The following is a 15983-nucleotide window of genomic DNA, read 5'->3' on the forward strand; positions in this document are numbered from 1 at the left end:
CACCACAGCAAACCACAGCACATACCCAAGGCGCACAGAGCTGCGCTCGGTAGTGAAGTGAAAGCACGTTATAAAAATAAAACTACTGAATAATAATAATAATGATGATAATGATAATGATAGTAATGATGATGATGATGATAAATACCAATAACAGAAATATTTTGCTTCATCGAACAAACACGAATGAACACTTACACATCCTACAATCACTTTCTAACTTCATATTAAAATTTACAGCTGTCCGACAAATAATAGAAAGTAATATGATAAACACATTCCGTGTTTGTGATGTCACTTTGTAGTTGAAAAATACATTTGAAATATCTTCGTACAGTGTTAACATGTACTTGTCTACATTGTCTGGAGGTGTTTTATCTTAGCTTAACTATAAACAGCAAACGCATACACGAGAAAATATTGATTTCTGAAATTGGCATAACGCCATAAATTTGTTGGCAAGAGTGTAATCATTCTGATTTAACTCTGTATTTATTTTACCGACCCCGGAAAGATAAAAAGTGAAAGCAGAATCGCTGCTCTTTGTATATAAAGATCAGGACTGAAAGAATACTGGAAGCCACTTAGAAATATTGTCTGTTGCACTAACGGTTTGGAGATTACACTCCAGCACACTTTCTTCTGCGTGTGCATGTGTGTACGTATGTGGGTGAGGAATCAGCGAGAGAGAGAGAGAGAGAGAGAGAGAGATTGGAAAGGTGGAGGGAGAGTGAGTGGAAACAAATCCGGCATGAATGCATAGAATTCGTAGGGCAGACCATCCAAACCGGGCGATTTGTGATTTGTGCAATCACTTATCGCCACTTGCATTCCAGTGGCTGTTATGTAATCGGCTTTTCGCCGTGGTAGGCCGTCCAGGTACATTCTGACCTAAGAAATACTCTATCTAAATACGATCTGGATGACCCGTTGTGGTTGCTCCATGTCCACACTGGCACATCACGGAAATACAATCAGTACCTGTCAGAAAGCTGGAAGTCCTGAGCAGGTTTTCGAGGCTTTTCTGTATATATATATGTATATATGTATGTGTGTGTTTGTGTGTCTGTGTTTGACCCCCAACATGGCTTGACAACGGATGCTGGTGTGTTTATGTCCCCGTAACTTAGCGGTTCGGCCAAAGGTACCCATAGAATAAGTACTACACTTACAAAAGAATAAGTCCAAGGGTCGATTTGCTCCACTAAAGGCGGTGCTCCAGCATGGCCTCGGTCAAATGACTAAAGCAAGTAAAAGGGTAAAAGAGTAAAAGACTAATATTTTTATTACGATTATCATTAACGTTAAAATGTCCACATTGAAAGACATTCAAAGAAACAGCTGTTGATTTTATTCGCAGTTTTATATTTCAGCTGTTCAGATTTAGGCTGCATTCTATAAAAATATATAATAATCAATTTACTGTGCAGTCGACTAGCCGATAATATGCAAATCAGGAATCTTCTTAATGAGTATTTTGATCAGCTACTATTATATATATAAGTTACTAATTCTCTGAGAGCCCGAAGAATAAGGATGCATCTCTTCTGATGGTGAACAATCATGGCTGAAACAGATCAGTAAGAGGATACTCAATTAGTTTTCTGTTTACTTAATACAATATATTAGAACAATATGATGTTTTCATATCGTCTGTAATCTTCACGGTTAATTGCATTTCAATCAATAACAACGGATTTATTTACGTTGCAAATGTTTCAAATATGCTAATTTCATTTACTATCTTCTCTGTGTCTCCGTATCTATCTCACTCTTTGTATGTATGCATGCATGCATGTATGTATGTATGCATGTATGTATGTACGCATGCATGTATGCATTCATGTCTGTGTGTGTGTGTATATATATATATATACAGGGTGCGTAAGGTATTTGAGGATATACCTTTTTGGGGGTCATTGGTGCGTTGTTTGCTAACTCTGTATAATCTTTGTTTCGGGAAATAATAATGACAGACCCTCAGCTTACTCAAGAAATTAAAAGGTATGCTGTTATTTTGGTTATCGAGGCTGAGCATAGCGATTTAGAATATCTCGATTTTTAAAAGTTGCCAGATACAGACGAAAGACCGTTGAGCACTTTGTGCAGCGTGCTAACGATTCTACCATTTCACTGTCTTGCCCTGATGAAATACCAGGCAGTGGCTCTCATGGCTTCTGATCTTAATTGATTGGAAGTGTTATCATGTACATTGTTTTGTCTTGGTATAAAAGATGGACCACAGCAAATATTCTACACAATACCACAGATTTGCTTGTCAGTTGTTTGACCTTAACCAGTTGAGCATGTCCCTTGGTGGCTGACGATATGTGCATCTCTGATCATGAGCAGGAGTAGTGGGGGAGCATCATAGCCATGTGTTGAGAGGAATTCTTTGGGAGTTGAATAATTCACTTTTGGAAACATGGGTGTTTCGTTCAACATCCTTAAACGACCCTTGTTCAGGGACCCTTTGAGCGGGATGGGCTACTCGACCTGAAGAAAATTCGGATCTAGTTCGAAACGGGGGAACCAGTTTTCATTTATGTTTCATGTAGTGTTTTTGGTACCGAAAGACTTTCAAATTTCGTATACTTATCTATTTTGTGTTATAGAACAGAAAAAAAATTTTGTATTCGAATTAATTTCATGCAAAAAATTGTCTTATTTCGATAATTTCAACCAATCACTGACAAGTATTCAGCTGTTTACAGTTACTCCTTTGGCAGTTTAAGCGGTGTAAAGCGTATTTAATCTCCATTACTTCTGACATTTTGCAGAGAGGCAACACACGTGTGTTCGTATTCCCTAACCCTAACCCTAACCCTAATTGACTTGCTCCGTCCCTCAAAAACCAGGCCTTGTGCCTATAATAGAAAGGTTTATTAGCTACTGCCAATATGCTTCAGCCATTTTTTGACAAGGAAATAATAATTTTATCACCGCCGAGAATCGTTTGTTTACGTAGTCAGCACTTAATGTATTCGGCTGAATGGACGTCAGTCATTGGTTGAAATTACAGAAATACGACAACTTTAACATGAAATAAATTGCAATATAATAATTTTTCTTAAGCAGACTAAGAGAAAAAGATGTTTTATATGACACATTCTACCAGTGTCCCAAGTTTCAAAGTGCTTCGTTAAGAAAATACTGGTGCCCCCGTTTTGAACTAGATCCGAAAATTCTAACTGGGCCCCACCTGCGAGGTCATGCACTGTTTACATTGATATGAGATCACTATGTCGCGCACATATGGTTGTGATGCATGCGCCTGTTGTACCCTTATCAAACGGGTAGTCATGATGGGTACTCTGGGCTTCGTATATTTGTACCCCAGTGTCACTTTGATGGAATGCACTGCCCTCTCACTCACTGAATAATAATAATAATAATAATAATAAGAAGAAGAAGAAGAAGAATAAATTTCAATGAGTATTACTTACTCGGGTATAGTCCAACCCTTTGTCAGCTATATTTGGGCTCCATGCGATGTCTTTATTTCCGATGTTTTTGGATAAGTTTCGGAGCAGTGATTTATCGTACTCACATGTTAAACTTCCCCGGCAGAAAAGGTCACAGAAAACGAGAAAGCAACCATACTCTGGGATATGCCAATACACACAGATAGAGAAATTAAGGCAAATAGACCAGATATAGTTGTCAAAGATCATGAAGGAAAAAAACGCCTTCTAATTGATGTTTCAATACCAGCAGATGACAACGTTTCTCTAAAAGAAATGGAAAAACTTTCAAAATACAAAGACCTGGAAATAGAGATAACTCGAATGTGGAATCTAAAAACAGAAACAATTCCTATCATAGTAGGTGCCTTAGGTATAATAAAAAAATATTCAGACAAATACATAACAAAAACACCAGGACTTACAAATATATATAACATACAGAAAATTGCACTACTGGGTACTGCACACATTCTACGCAAAACACTTTCAATACAGTAAACATAAGAGCACCACAGCAAACCACAGCACATACCCAAGGCGCACAGAGCTGCGCTCGGTAGTGAAGTGAAAGCACGTTATAAAAATAAATAATAATAGTAATAATAATAATAAAACTGAATAATTTTAGAAAAAAGAAAGATATGAGGTACATTCTTAAAGGGATGTTGATGATAATGATGGTGGTGGTGGTAGTGGTGGCAGAAGTGATGCGGTAGAGTCGTGTTGGAGTGGTGTTGGTGGTGTTGTTGTTGTTGGTGTTGGTAGTGGTGGAGATGATGGTGATGACTTTTTCTTGCAAGAAGAAACACCTACTCAACAGATAATCTTCAATTGCTATGACACAGCGAAAGATGATAGGAGAGAGGCAATGGTGGTTACGGCGGTAATGGCGGTGTTGTGAGGTGGGTGGTTGTGGCTGGTGTTGTTGAGGTGGTGGTGGTGATAGCAAAATTAGTGATGAGAATGAGAATGTTAATTAGGAAAGTGACGATTGCAGTAGTAGTAGTAGTAGTAGTAGTAGTAGAATAAGAATAAGACAAGAGAAATAGAATCAGAAGAAAACGAAAAAGATGAAAAAGAAAAAGAAACGTAGTAGTAGTAAAATTAGTAATAGTAGCAGTAGCAGTAGTAGTAGCAGTTGTTGTAGTAGTTGCAGTAGTAGTAGTAGTTGCAGTAGTAGTACTAGTTGAAGTAGTAGTAGCAACAGCAGCAGCAGTAGTCGTAGTAAAAGTAGTAGTTGTACTAGTTGCAGTAGTAGTAGTAGTAGTAGTAGTAGTAGTAGTAGTAGTAGTAGTAGTAGTAGTAGTAGCAACAGCAGCAGCAGCAGCAGTAGCAGCAGTAGTAGTAGTAGTAGTAGTAGTAGAAAGGAAATAGTAAAATATTCAGACGCAGAAATAAGACGGAGAGGAAGTAAAAAAGAAGAAAAAAATACAGAAGAAACGATTAAAAAAGAGAGAAAAAACCCCCAAAAAAGCAAAACAAAGTTGGTTGGCCAATTTAGTAAGACGTAGAATTCCTGGTGGTCAATTGAAAGTGACTTTAGAAGATCAGAGAAATATGGTTGTGTCTGTGTGTGCGTGTGCAACTGGGTATGGGGTGTGGGGGTTTGTTTGTTTCCACATCCTTTTAACAAACTACATCAAGATACTGCAAGATGCAGTGTATACATAACTCTTTGGATATATATCTATAATTTTATCGAACTAATAATCTATCAATATATACATGTGTGTGTGTGCATGTGCACACACACACACACACGCGCGCGCGCGCGCGCACGGTCATACCCATACATACATCTATGCATTATACGTATAAATATATACTCATTTATATTTATGTTCGTATGTATATATGTATATATATGAAAAAATTAAAGTGCGTATACGTATATGTGTGTGTGTGTGTGTGTATGTATGTATATATATATATATATATATATATATATATATATATATATATATATGTGTGTAAATATATAAAAATAAAAAGATAAAGAGAGCAATGGTAAGGTTGGAGAAGTATTTTATGGATATATATATATATATTTATGCATATGTTTATATATACATATACATATTTGTGTATATGTTTATATATACATATACATATTTGTGTATATGTTTATATATACATATATTTATATATACGCATGTAGATATATATTATATAAGAATATATATACATGCACCTCTCTCTCTCTTTCTCTCTCTCTCTCTCTCTCTCTCTCTATATATATATATATATATATATATATATGCCTATATCTATATCTATATCTATATATATATTTACGTAAATCTGTAGAAGAAGAAGAAGAAGAAAAAGAAGAAGAAGAAAAAGAAGAAAAAGAAGAAGAAGAAGAAGAAGTAGAAGAAGAAGAAGTAAATGATGATGAAGGAAGAAGAAGGAAGAGTAAGGGGTAAGTGAAGGAGAGGTTGATTACGATTATGAATACGAATGCCGCAAATAAATACTATAGAAACAGAGAAAGACGAAGACACGAGCGGTTGTCAATAGAAACCAGACAGGCGAGTCACGAGCACTGTGTGACGTCAGTATTAATCGTGACGTCAGAAACTACGTTGATACCTAGAAATTCCAAGTGATTGTAGAAAGAAAAGAATACAGTAGAAAGATTCTTTCTAATCTCGTGGCATTTTCGATTATCCTTTGGTTTGTTTGTCTTGTTGTTTTTGTTAATTATTCATGGTCAGAATTAGAAATAGAATAAATAAATAAATAAATAAATAAATAATAAAAACAAAGCATATTTCAACCCTGATTCAATATTCTTGTCTGCCCATGACAACTTAACAATAGGGTCTCAAATGTAGAACAGAAATATCAAGGAAGCTGGTATTCTATGAGAAAGAAGAAATGGCGCAAAATTGAATAAAATGAACTAAAAAAAAAATAGAAAAACAAAAAGAAAAAGGAAAGACTGCATGGACCATATATCTCACGTGTCTTCATTAAAAACTATACAAACACGCACGTAGACGCACACACACACATATATATATATATACATATACATACACACACACACACACACACACATATATATATATATACATATACACACACACACACACACACACACACACACACACACACACACACACACACATATATTTATATATATGTAAACATATGTGAGTGTGCATGTATGTATGTATGTTTGGATATCATGTCTCTACGTTCTGATTTCGAATTCCGCCGAGGGCAGCTCTCCCTTTCACCCTTCCGGGATCGTTAAAATAAATGCCATTTGAGCATTAGGGTCAATATAACCGACTTAGCCCCATCCTCGAAATTGCTGGCCTTGTGCCAAAATTTCAAAGTAAAATTTTCCTGGCAAATACGAACGGAAATGCCTGATCGTTTTTTTTGTTTTTCGATAGCGAAGACTATTCTTATCCTATGGTGAAAAGTGCAGCACATGGAACTTTCCTAAACGAAAAATTTGCTTTCAATATTTTTAGTAGTGGTAAGGCAGCGAGCTGCAAGAAGCGTTAGCACGCCGGGCGAAATGCTGAGCCGTAAGTACCAGTTGCGTACTGGGGTCGATCTAATTGACTGGCACCTTCCCAAAAATTTCGGGCGTTGTGCTTAGAGTTGAAATGAATATTCGTATTAAGGCGACGAGCTGGCAGAAACGTTAGCACGCCGAGCGAAATGCTTAGCGGTATTTCGTCTGCCGTTATGTTCAAATTCCGCCGAGGTCGACTTTGCCTTTCATCCTTTCGGGGTCGATAAATTAAGTACCAGTTGCGTACTGGGGGGGTCGATCTAATCGACTGGCCCCCTCCCCAAAAGTTTTAGAAAAGAATATTTTTAGTAGTTATTATTGTTGGAGACATATCCGGGTGTAGGAGGTTGTTCCAGGATATTTTGAAGAAATTTGTAAAGTGAGCATTTGAATTTTATGGGATCCATTTCCGTTTTAACATATTTTGGTATGGTATTAAAGAAAGCTGGACCGGTTTGAGGTAAAGTAATTGTGACTTAATGTTGCTATGTGTACCGAGTTCGATTTTTGTAATGGGCGGATAGCACGGGGTCCAAGTCTTGGATGGATTTTAAAATTGAGGCCAACATCATTTGTGCAATATTGATGGAATATTTTCCACACTACACAGATGATGTAGCGCTCCCGGCGGTGTTGAAGAGCGTAGAGATTGAGTTTTTTTTTAGTCGACTCCAATATATATATGTATGGCACCAGCTTGGTTGCAGGAGCTGCCGGAAGAGTGTCGTGTCGAACACTAAACCGTTTACGGGGCTCCACTCCGGATTTCTTTGAAGGTTGTCTCCTTTCCGTAACCCTGGATAGGGGCCCATACCGGGCACACTCAGCCGGAGCCAGCTGACCCAAGACTCGTGTCAGGCAGGGTCGTCACTCCCTTTATACTGTGAGACAATATAAAGCAACATTTTTATTATATTCGCGCGCGACATTATATTTATCGAAGAGAAGCTTAGTCGTTGACCAAAGCATGTAACATATATCTAGAGGCCATGAGCGGGAAACCAATTACACAAGTTTTAAAGTCTGGACTATGGATACGAAAGAAAATTGCTGTAAAATATTTAGTATTTGTTTTATGATTCATAGAGGATTCCATTTTCTTTAGGAGGAGTCAAATTCACTTTAACTTGAAGTGAATATAATCAATTCAAAGCAAATATAGACATGGTCAAAAATGGTATTTTATCGTTCTTTAAATCTCATCATTTGAAAACTGTGCATGTGCACACATACACATGCTCATGTACGCACGCCTATGTGTGTGCTTGTGCGTGTTTGTGTGGGTAGCAAATATGCGTACACATGGACTCACATCTGGTTGTGTGCGCGCCAATAGAAGAATCGAGAAATATATATATATATTTAAACATATAGGTTCATACGACATGTTCGACTAAAGGTGGCGCTGCAGCATGGCCGCAGTCAAATGACTGAAACAAATAAAAGAATAAGAGAATACATTAATTATAGTCATACATTAATTATAGTCATAGTCTCGCGTATCCCAGAAAAATGAATCTGCAAATTCTTCCCGAAAGACCTTCAAAACTTATTTACTTATAGTGATCAGGCGCAAGTGTGGCTTTATCGTAAGAAGCTAGCTTCCCAACCGGATGGTTCCGGGTTCAGGCCTACTGCGTGGCACCTTGAACAATTGTCTTCTACTATAGCCTCAGGCCGACCAAAGCCTTGTTAGTGGATTTGGTAGATGGAAACTGAAAGAAACCCGTCGCATATGTGTGTGTGTGTGTGTGTGTGTGTGTGTGTGTGTGTGTGTTTATCCCCACGCATTGCTTGACAACTGATGCTGGTGTGTTTATATCCTCATAACTTAGCGATTCGGTAAAAATGACTGATGAAATAAGTGCTAGGCTTACATCGAATAAGTCCTGAGGTCGATTTCTTCGGCTGAAACCCCTTAAGGCGGTGCTCCAGCATGGCCGCGGTCAAATGCCTGAAACGAGTAAAAGACCATCCATACATAAATACACTCGTTGCATTGCATACGTAAGGACAGTCGTAAATAAACCCACAAGGTTTAGATTTCTGGCCGATCAAAACACAATATTGTCACACAAGATAATTTCTTCATTTAATGCTTTTTTCTTTCTATTTTCGATGTTAAATATGTCAACAAAAAGCATCAAATGTTGTTTCACTAACATGAAATTTGAAACAGCGGGGACTGATTGACGTAAAACAAGGTTTTTCCTACAAATATCGATAACATTGGGCGCACGATTACGTATTTTAGGTGTGTTTTAGATAGATGTATTTAACAAAAACAGATCGATATATATATTCACTTATAAATATGCATCTAACTCGGCAACAGTCAATTAATAATCCATAATGATAAATGTCAATCTAGATTGTGACGTAGGATGTGGATCTGCGTAAACATTTCTCTATGCATTTAGTAAAATGAATTGTTCCAAATATGTGGCTTAGTGGTAAGGGTGTTGCAATTACGATCGCAAGATCGTGGGTTCGATTCCCAGACTCTCAGTGCATTGTGTTCTTGGGCAAGGTATTCATTGCACGTTGTTTGAATCTGCTCAGCTGCAAATAGGTAACCCTGCGACGAACTAGGGTTGAATTTAGGGAGGAAGGTTAGCCTGAGCGCTTAACCCGTGGGACGGCATCATTCAAAAAACAGCAAGAATGCATGGTAACACATTTTCACCAGTGGTCGATCGGCAAATTTGTAAGAGTGTCCGACATAATGCGGCCGATGATCAATTCCAAGATCGACGAAAATACAGTGTCGACAAATATCTCACACAGTCTCACAGAGCATTGGTCAGCCTGGGGTTATAGTAGAAGACATTTTCCCCATGAACCTGAAACAACACTGTTGCAAAGCGAGTTCTTTAACTACACAGACTTGTCTGCGACTGTGAAAGAGATTTGTCATAGTACAGTGTATTATAATAAAGGGTGATATAAGATGCCTGTCATATATGTCTGTCTGTCCATCTATCTATTTACCTACCTACCTCTCTATGTATGTATGTATGTATATATGAATGTATGTATCTATCTGTCTGTCTGTCTATCTATCTACATACCTATCTACCTCTCTATGTATGTATTAATGTATGTATGTATGTATTATCTATCTATCTATCTATCTATCTATCTATCTATCTATCTATCTATCTATCTATCTATCTATCTATCTGTCTGTCTGTCTGTCTATCTATCTATCTATCTATCTATCTATCTATCTATCTATCTATCTATCTATCTATCTATTTATCTATCTATCTATCTATCTATCTATCTATCTATCTATCTATCTATCTATCTATCTATCTATCTGTCTGTCTGTCGGTCTGTCTATCTGTTTGTCTGTCTGTTTGTCTCTGTGTGTGTTCTATTCAATTTAAACTGTCAAGGTGTATTATATTCTTATATGCCGTATAATTATGTACAATTTTTTATAGCTTCATTGGCATTTGAGAAGCTTCGTATCAAGACAAAGAATTAGTTTGAAACTATTCAGCGTTTCAAACGAACCAACACAGACAGCGAACACCCCACAACATCCCCCAACAGCCCAGACGTAGACAGAACCTACCCCGTGAGAGAGGGGGAGAGGGAGGGAGAGAAAGTGAGACAGAGTCACAGTAAGTCAAAGAGTAACAAAAAGAGAGTGCTAAATAGATGGATGCAGAAATAGATAGATATATATATATAGAGAGAGATGGAGATAGATAGATACATACATATATACACACATACATACACACATATATAAATACATTCATATGTACATACGTGCATACATATATACAAACATACATACATACATACATACATACATACATATTGGTTTGATGATACAAAGAGAAAAGTAGAACTATGCGGAGTTGTGTGGCAAGAAGCTTGCTTCAGGACTCTATGGGTCCGGATTCAGTCTCACTGCGTGGTACCTTGAGCAAGTGACGTCTTCTATAGCCTTGGGTCAAACAAGGATTTTTGTGAATGGATTTTGTATACAGAAACTGAAAAATAATAAGCCGGTCGTATACATATATATATATATATATATATATATATATATATACATATATATATAATTGGGGGGAGGTGCGTGCGTGTGTCATGTGTGTGTGTGAGAGTGTGTGTGATTGTGAGTGCGCGCACGAGTGCTTGCATTTGTTCCCTACCGCCGCTTGACAACCGTAAATTTATTATATTACAGTGTTTACGTCCGAAGAATTCGAGAAACTTCGAGAGACGTGAAATAATTCGCTTTGTTAACGGTATTAAACCGCCATGTTTATAACCTTATCTCTTAGAGTTCTGTTAGCTAAAAAAAAAAAAAACAAGAAATGCAAAAAAATGAAACCAATACTTTCACTTGTGGGAAATAACTGCAAAAAACAGCAAATTCTTTAGATAGTATGTGTATGATACAAAGTGGCGAGCTGTCAGAAACGTTAGAACACCGGGCGAAATGCTTAGCAGTATTTCGTCTGTCTTACGCTCTGAGTTCAAATTCCGCCGAGGTCGACTTTGCCTTTCATTCTTTCGGGGTTGATAAATTAAGCACCAGTTGCTTACTGGGATCGACCTTAATATGCAAGGGGTCGATCCAATCTACTGGCTACCCTCCCAACAAAATTTCGGACCTTGTGCCTAGAGTACAAAAGTATGCGTATAATATATCAGACTGTAGATTCTGGTTTCGTTTGGGTGGTGAAGCGTGCACGCAGCATCGAGAAGGAGCGTATACAGCAAAATACTAAATCTAGCACTCATATCTGCACTTTTAGGGCGATTTCGTTTCGACTAACACTGAAGTTGACTTTGTTTTATTTATTTATTATTATTCTTTAAACACCACACGTCTTTAAACGAATCTTTCCTGCACGAAAAACCACACCCACAGTTAAATATGCGATATCAGTAATGTTTATATTATGGAGCTACTTCCATCACATAATTTGAATACATACATACATACACACTATATATAAGTATATATTTATATGTATATATATATATGCATACACACACACACATACACACACACATATATATATATACTTGTGTGTAGGCTTCTGTACATACACGCGTACATGCATACATATATGCATACCTGTGTGCAGGACATTCTGTGTTTGTGTGTGCATGTGTGTAACAAAAGCGAAAAACGGATTAAACACACCAAGACGCCGACGCAAAAATCCTCCCCATCCTCACTATCATCACCATCACAACAACATACATATACATCCGTAAACCACTTATACACGCATGTACAAGAACGCAACAATAGGAAGACACTCGTATATATTTACAAGCTTAATTAGACACATAGAAACATCAGACAGAAAATCGTAAAATCCAGCTTTACAGTGAAATGCATTGGCAAATTATTTAATAGTTGAATTCATTACAAAAGAACTACAATCAGAAGGTAGGTTTCTATTGCCAAGATCTAAAACGATCTTCTGCAAATACACACATGTACTTGTTTGTATGTATGTATGAATGTGTAAATGCATATCTGTATATATATATATATATATATATATATATATATATATATATATATATATATACACACATACTTACAAGGTGAGCAAAAGTGGACGTACGCCGCTATATGTATATATAAATCCCCAAAATAAAACAAGAATGCAACAGACGATAATAAAACATCCAGACAGGCAGACGATACAAAGACGGTCAAGAAAACCACAAGAAAACGGACACAAAAAAACAAGGACGGATTATTCGCAGCTTTCTCTCATCAGTCAAGCTTCCAGATCATCCTTACAGTGTGTGCGTGTGTGGTGGGGAAGAGGTAGATATGCAGCATCTGTTAAGTATATCTGTTTGTGTATTTGTATTGTGTATGTGTGTGTGTTTGTGTGTGTGAAGGATGTCGTGATGATGCTATTGAAAGAAATGTGACTTTTCGTTCCAAGTTCATATGCTATCGAGATCAATATGGCCTTCCAGCCTTCGGGGTTCGACGAAAGCATGTACATGTTTGAAGTACCGGGGTTATGGTAATACTCGTATGAAATGTTCTGGATGTGTATGAAATCACAGTCGATAGCCAGTCATCAACGTCAGCATAATCTCTCCCATCTGCATGCTTTGTTATCACATTTATTGACCACGGAGAGTTAAACAATCGATACTGGCCTTGATCGGTCTGTAAGTACCAATCCACCTCTAGGCTATTCACTGATCTGGAGTTTAAGAGCAACGATAACAATCAGTAAACACAACAACAGCAACAGCAGCAGTAGCAGCAGCAACAATAGATGCAATCGAAACAGAAAACTCCAGGTATACAAGGTTCTCGTTGATCGTTCTGTTCGTGGCAGCAACCAAATCTCACAGACATCAATCCCTAGTGAAATTTTGCATATCTAAAACCATTTGATACATAAATAAATAAATATATAAATGAAATACAAGGAATGCAATCTCAGCCGGAATACCACGTTGAGCCTAAAAAAAAAAAAAAAACATGGTACAAGACTCCTGATGAAGTTACAAGACTTCAAGGATCAAAGGCCTTGAAGGCTCAACACTTTTCATACACCCCTCCTCACACACACACACACATATATATATCTTATATACATACATACATACATACTTACGTACATAGATACATAGATACATACATATATACATACATATATATATATATTTATATATATATATATATATATATATATATATATATATATATATATATATATATATATATATATATATATATATATATATATATATATATCTATATATATATATATATATATATATATAGAGAGAGAGAGATAGATATATATATGTATGTATGTATATGTTTGTGTGTCTGTGTTTGTGCCCCCAACATCCCTTGAGAACCGATGCTGGTGTGTTTACGTCCCCGTAACTTAGCGGTTCGGCAAAAAGTAACCGATCCAATAAGTACTAGGCTAGCAAAGAATAAGTCCCGTGGTCGCTTTTCTTGCCTAAAGGCGGTGCGCCAGCATGGCCGCAGTCAAATGACTGAAACAAATAAAAAACGAATAAAGGAACAAAAGAATATCTCTTTACTCCCCCCCCCCCCCCTCTGCCCTTTTCTCTGCCCCCTGCTCTTATCTGTCGTCAACTCCATAACGGAGGTTTTATCTCGGTGACACTATAATGCCCTCTTCGTCCCCACTCCCACCACACACAAGCATCCTCACAGAAAATCTGAATGACTTCCAATCGGAACCCGTCATTGAGGGAGTGAAACCATTGTATCATCCTCCTCCTCCTCATCATCATCATTATTATTTTATTATTATTATTTTATTATTATTATTATTATTATTATTATTATTATTATTATTATTATTATTATTATTATTATTATTATCATTATCATTATTATCATTATTATTATTATTATCCAACTTGCACTTTCTCCGTTTTCAGCCTTGACATTTTCAAACTGATTAAACCTTCAGAACAACAACAAACGTATGAACAACAACAAAATGTATCAAGAGCAGCAGCGACGGCGCGGTGGTTGAGGTGGTAGTGGTGGCGGTACCTCCTCCTCCTCCTCCTCCTCCTCCTCCTCCTCCTCCTCCTCCTCCTCCTCCTCCTCCTCCTCCTCCCCCTCATCATCATCATCATCATCATCATCATCGTCGTCGTCGTCGTCATCATCATCATCATCATCATCATCATCGTCATCATCATCGTCATCGTCATCATCGTCATCATCATCGTCGTCGTCGTCGTCGTCGTCATCATCATCATCATCATCATTGTTGTTATAATCATTAGTAGTAGTATTTTGCAGTTGTCTGTCATTTGTGTATTGGGGCCATTGGTATAACAAATAATAAAATCGTCATTGACACTACTACATGGCTTTTAAGTGGCGGGGGCCTTCCAGTAACATTTCCCACCGACACCAGTGATGGCAGCAGCAGCAGCAGCAGTAGAAGTAGTGGTAGCGAGTAGTAGTTGTAGTAGTGGCTGTGTCAATATAGCAAATTAATAGTAACTGCGGTAAAGTTTTGAAGTGATGGCGTTGAGAAGCCACATTTTTAACCAAAAATACGATTATAAATATTGCCTTTCCATATTGGCATAAGGCCACACATTCTTTACCGGGGTGGGTAGGATTGATTAGAGATACTGTATCGGAAAAAGCACCAGCCCTTCCATGTAATGACATTCAAGAAAGTTATTGTATGAGTAACGAAAAGGTTTTGGTTACATAACGTTTTGTAAATGTAAACAAACAATATAGGAGTAATAAATAAACTCTAAGATCTGAACAACTGAAAGTCTTCAAAGAAGAGGCCACATCATGCAATTGTTTTGGCCCTTTTCTCATTACACTCAAGGGAGCATCCAGGTCATGACCCCTGGATACTCCTGCTGTTACATTCTATGTTGCAGTCTGCTTTGAAACCCTCCTGGGTTGTTAAGGCGCCCCAAAGTCAGAGTATTTTGGGTCTCGTTACCAGTTCAGTGGAAGACACCAACAGTCATAAGGGAAGAGCTGACTCAGGGAGGAGCCCTGCGGCATATGTTATTTAAACTTTTTCTTTAATATCTTCAACATCATCCTCGGAAGAAGGATATTCAAATTTTGTGAAGACATATTCTGGAATTACATTTTTACTGTTTCAGTAAAAATATAACCGTTCCATTGAAAATACAGTATTAAGTGTGTCTCATTTAGTTCCACAGACTGTAACTTTATATCCAATTATTAAAGGTCTTTGAAGTCATTGTGTCTCTGCTTTCTTAAACATTTCTCTTATCATTCACATATTTCAGTCACTGGGCTGCAGCCATACTGGGACACCGTCTCAGAGGGTTTAGTCGAAGAATTCGTCTCTAGTATGTAAATTTAAAGGCCGGTACTTAATGTCGTTTTTCTTTTGTTTTTTTTTTTGCTTTTTTTTTTACTGAATTGCTATGTTGCGGACGTAAACAAGTCCACACCGGTT

The 15983-nt window shown here is 37.3% G+C and overlaps 2 long non-coding RNA genes across 3 annotated transcripts in view; one reads left to right on the forward strand and one right to left on the reverse strand.

The window, feature by feature from the left end:
- Positions 1–15983, reverse strand: part of LOC128249185 (uncharacterized) — a 178569-nt gene that overhangs the window by 144466 nt on the left and 18120 nt on the right. The window contains exons 4-5 of one of the 2 annotated variants that reach the window (XR_008265287.2): positions 8880–8956; positions 1350–1567 (exon numbers count right to left, since the gene is read on the reverse strand). The exons of the other annotated variant lie outside the window; for it this stretch is intronic. This is a non-coding gene — a long non-coding RNA (uncharacterized LOC128249185). Of the gene's footprint in view, positions 1–1349; positions 1568–8879; positions 8957–15983 lie in introns of those variants that run through there. 2 annotated transcript variants of the gene reach the window in all.
- The window catches only part of LOC128249186 (uncharacterized), a 34297-nt gene that overhangs the window by 3828 nt on the left and 14486 nt on the right, over positions 1–15983 (forward strand). Inside the window, exon 2 of the long non-coding RNA XR_016243909.1 lies at positions 5775–5889. This is a non-coding gene — a long non-coding RNA (uncharacterized LOC128249186). The remainder of the gene's footprint in view (positions 1–5774; positions 5890–15983) is intronic.

Source organism: Octopus bimaculoides, chromosome 12 (assembly GCF_046866305.1).
Source record: "Octopus bimaculoides isolate indiv1 chromosome 12, ASM4686630v1, whole genome shotgun sequence".
NCBI classification, from domain to species: domain Eukaryota; kingdom Metazoa; phylum Mollusca; class Cephalopoda; order Octopoda; family Octopodidae; genus Octopus; species Octopus bimaculoides.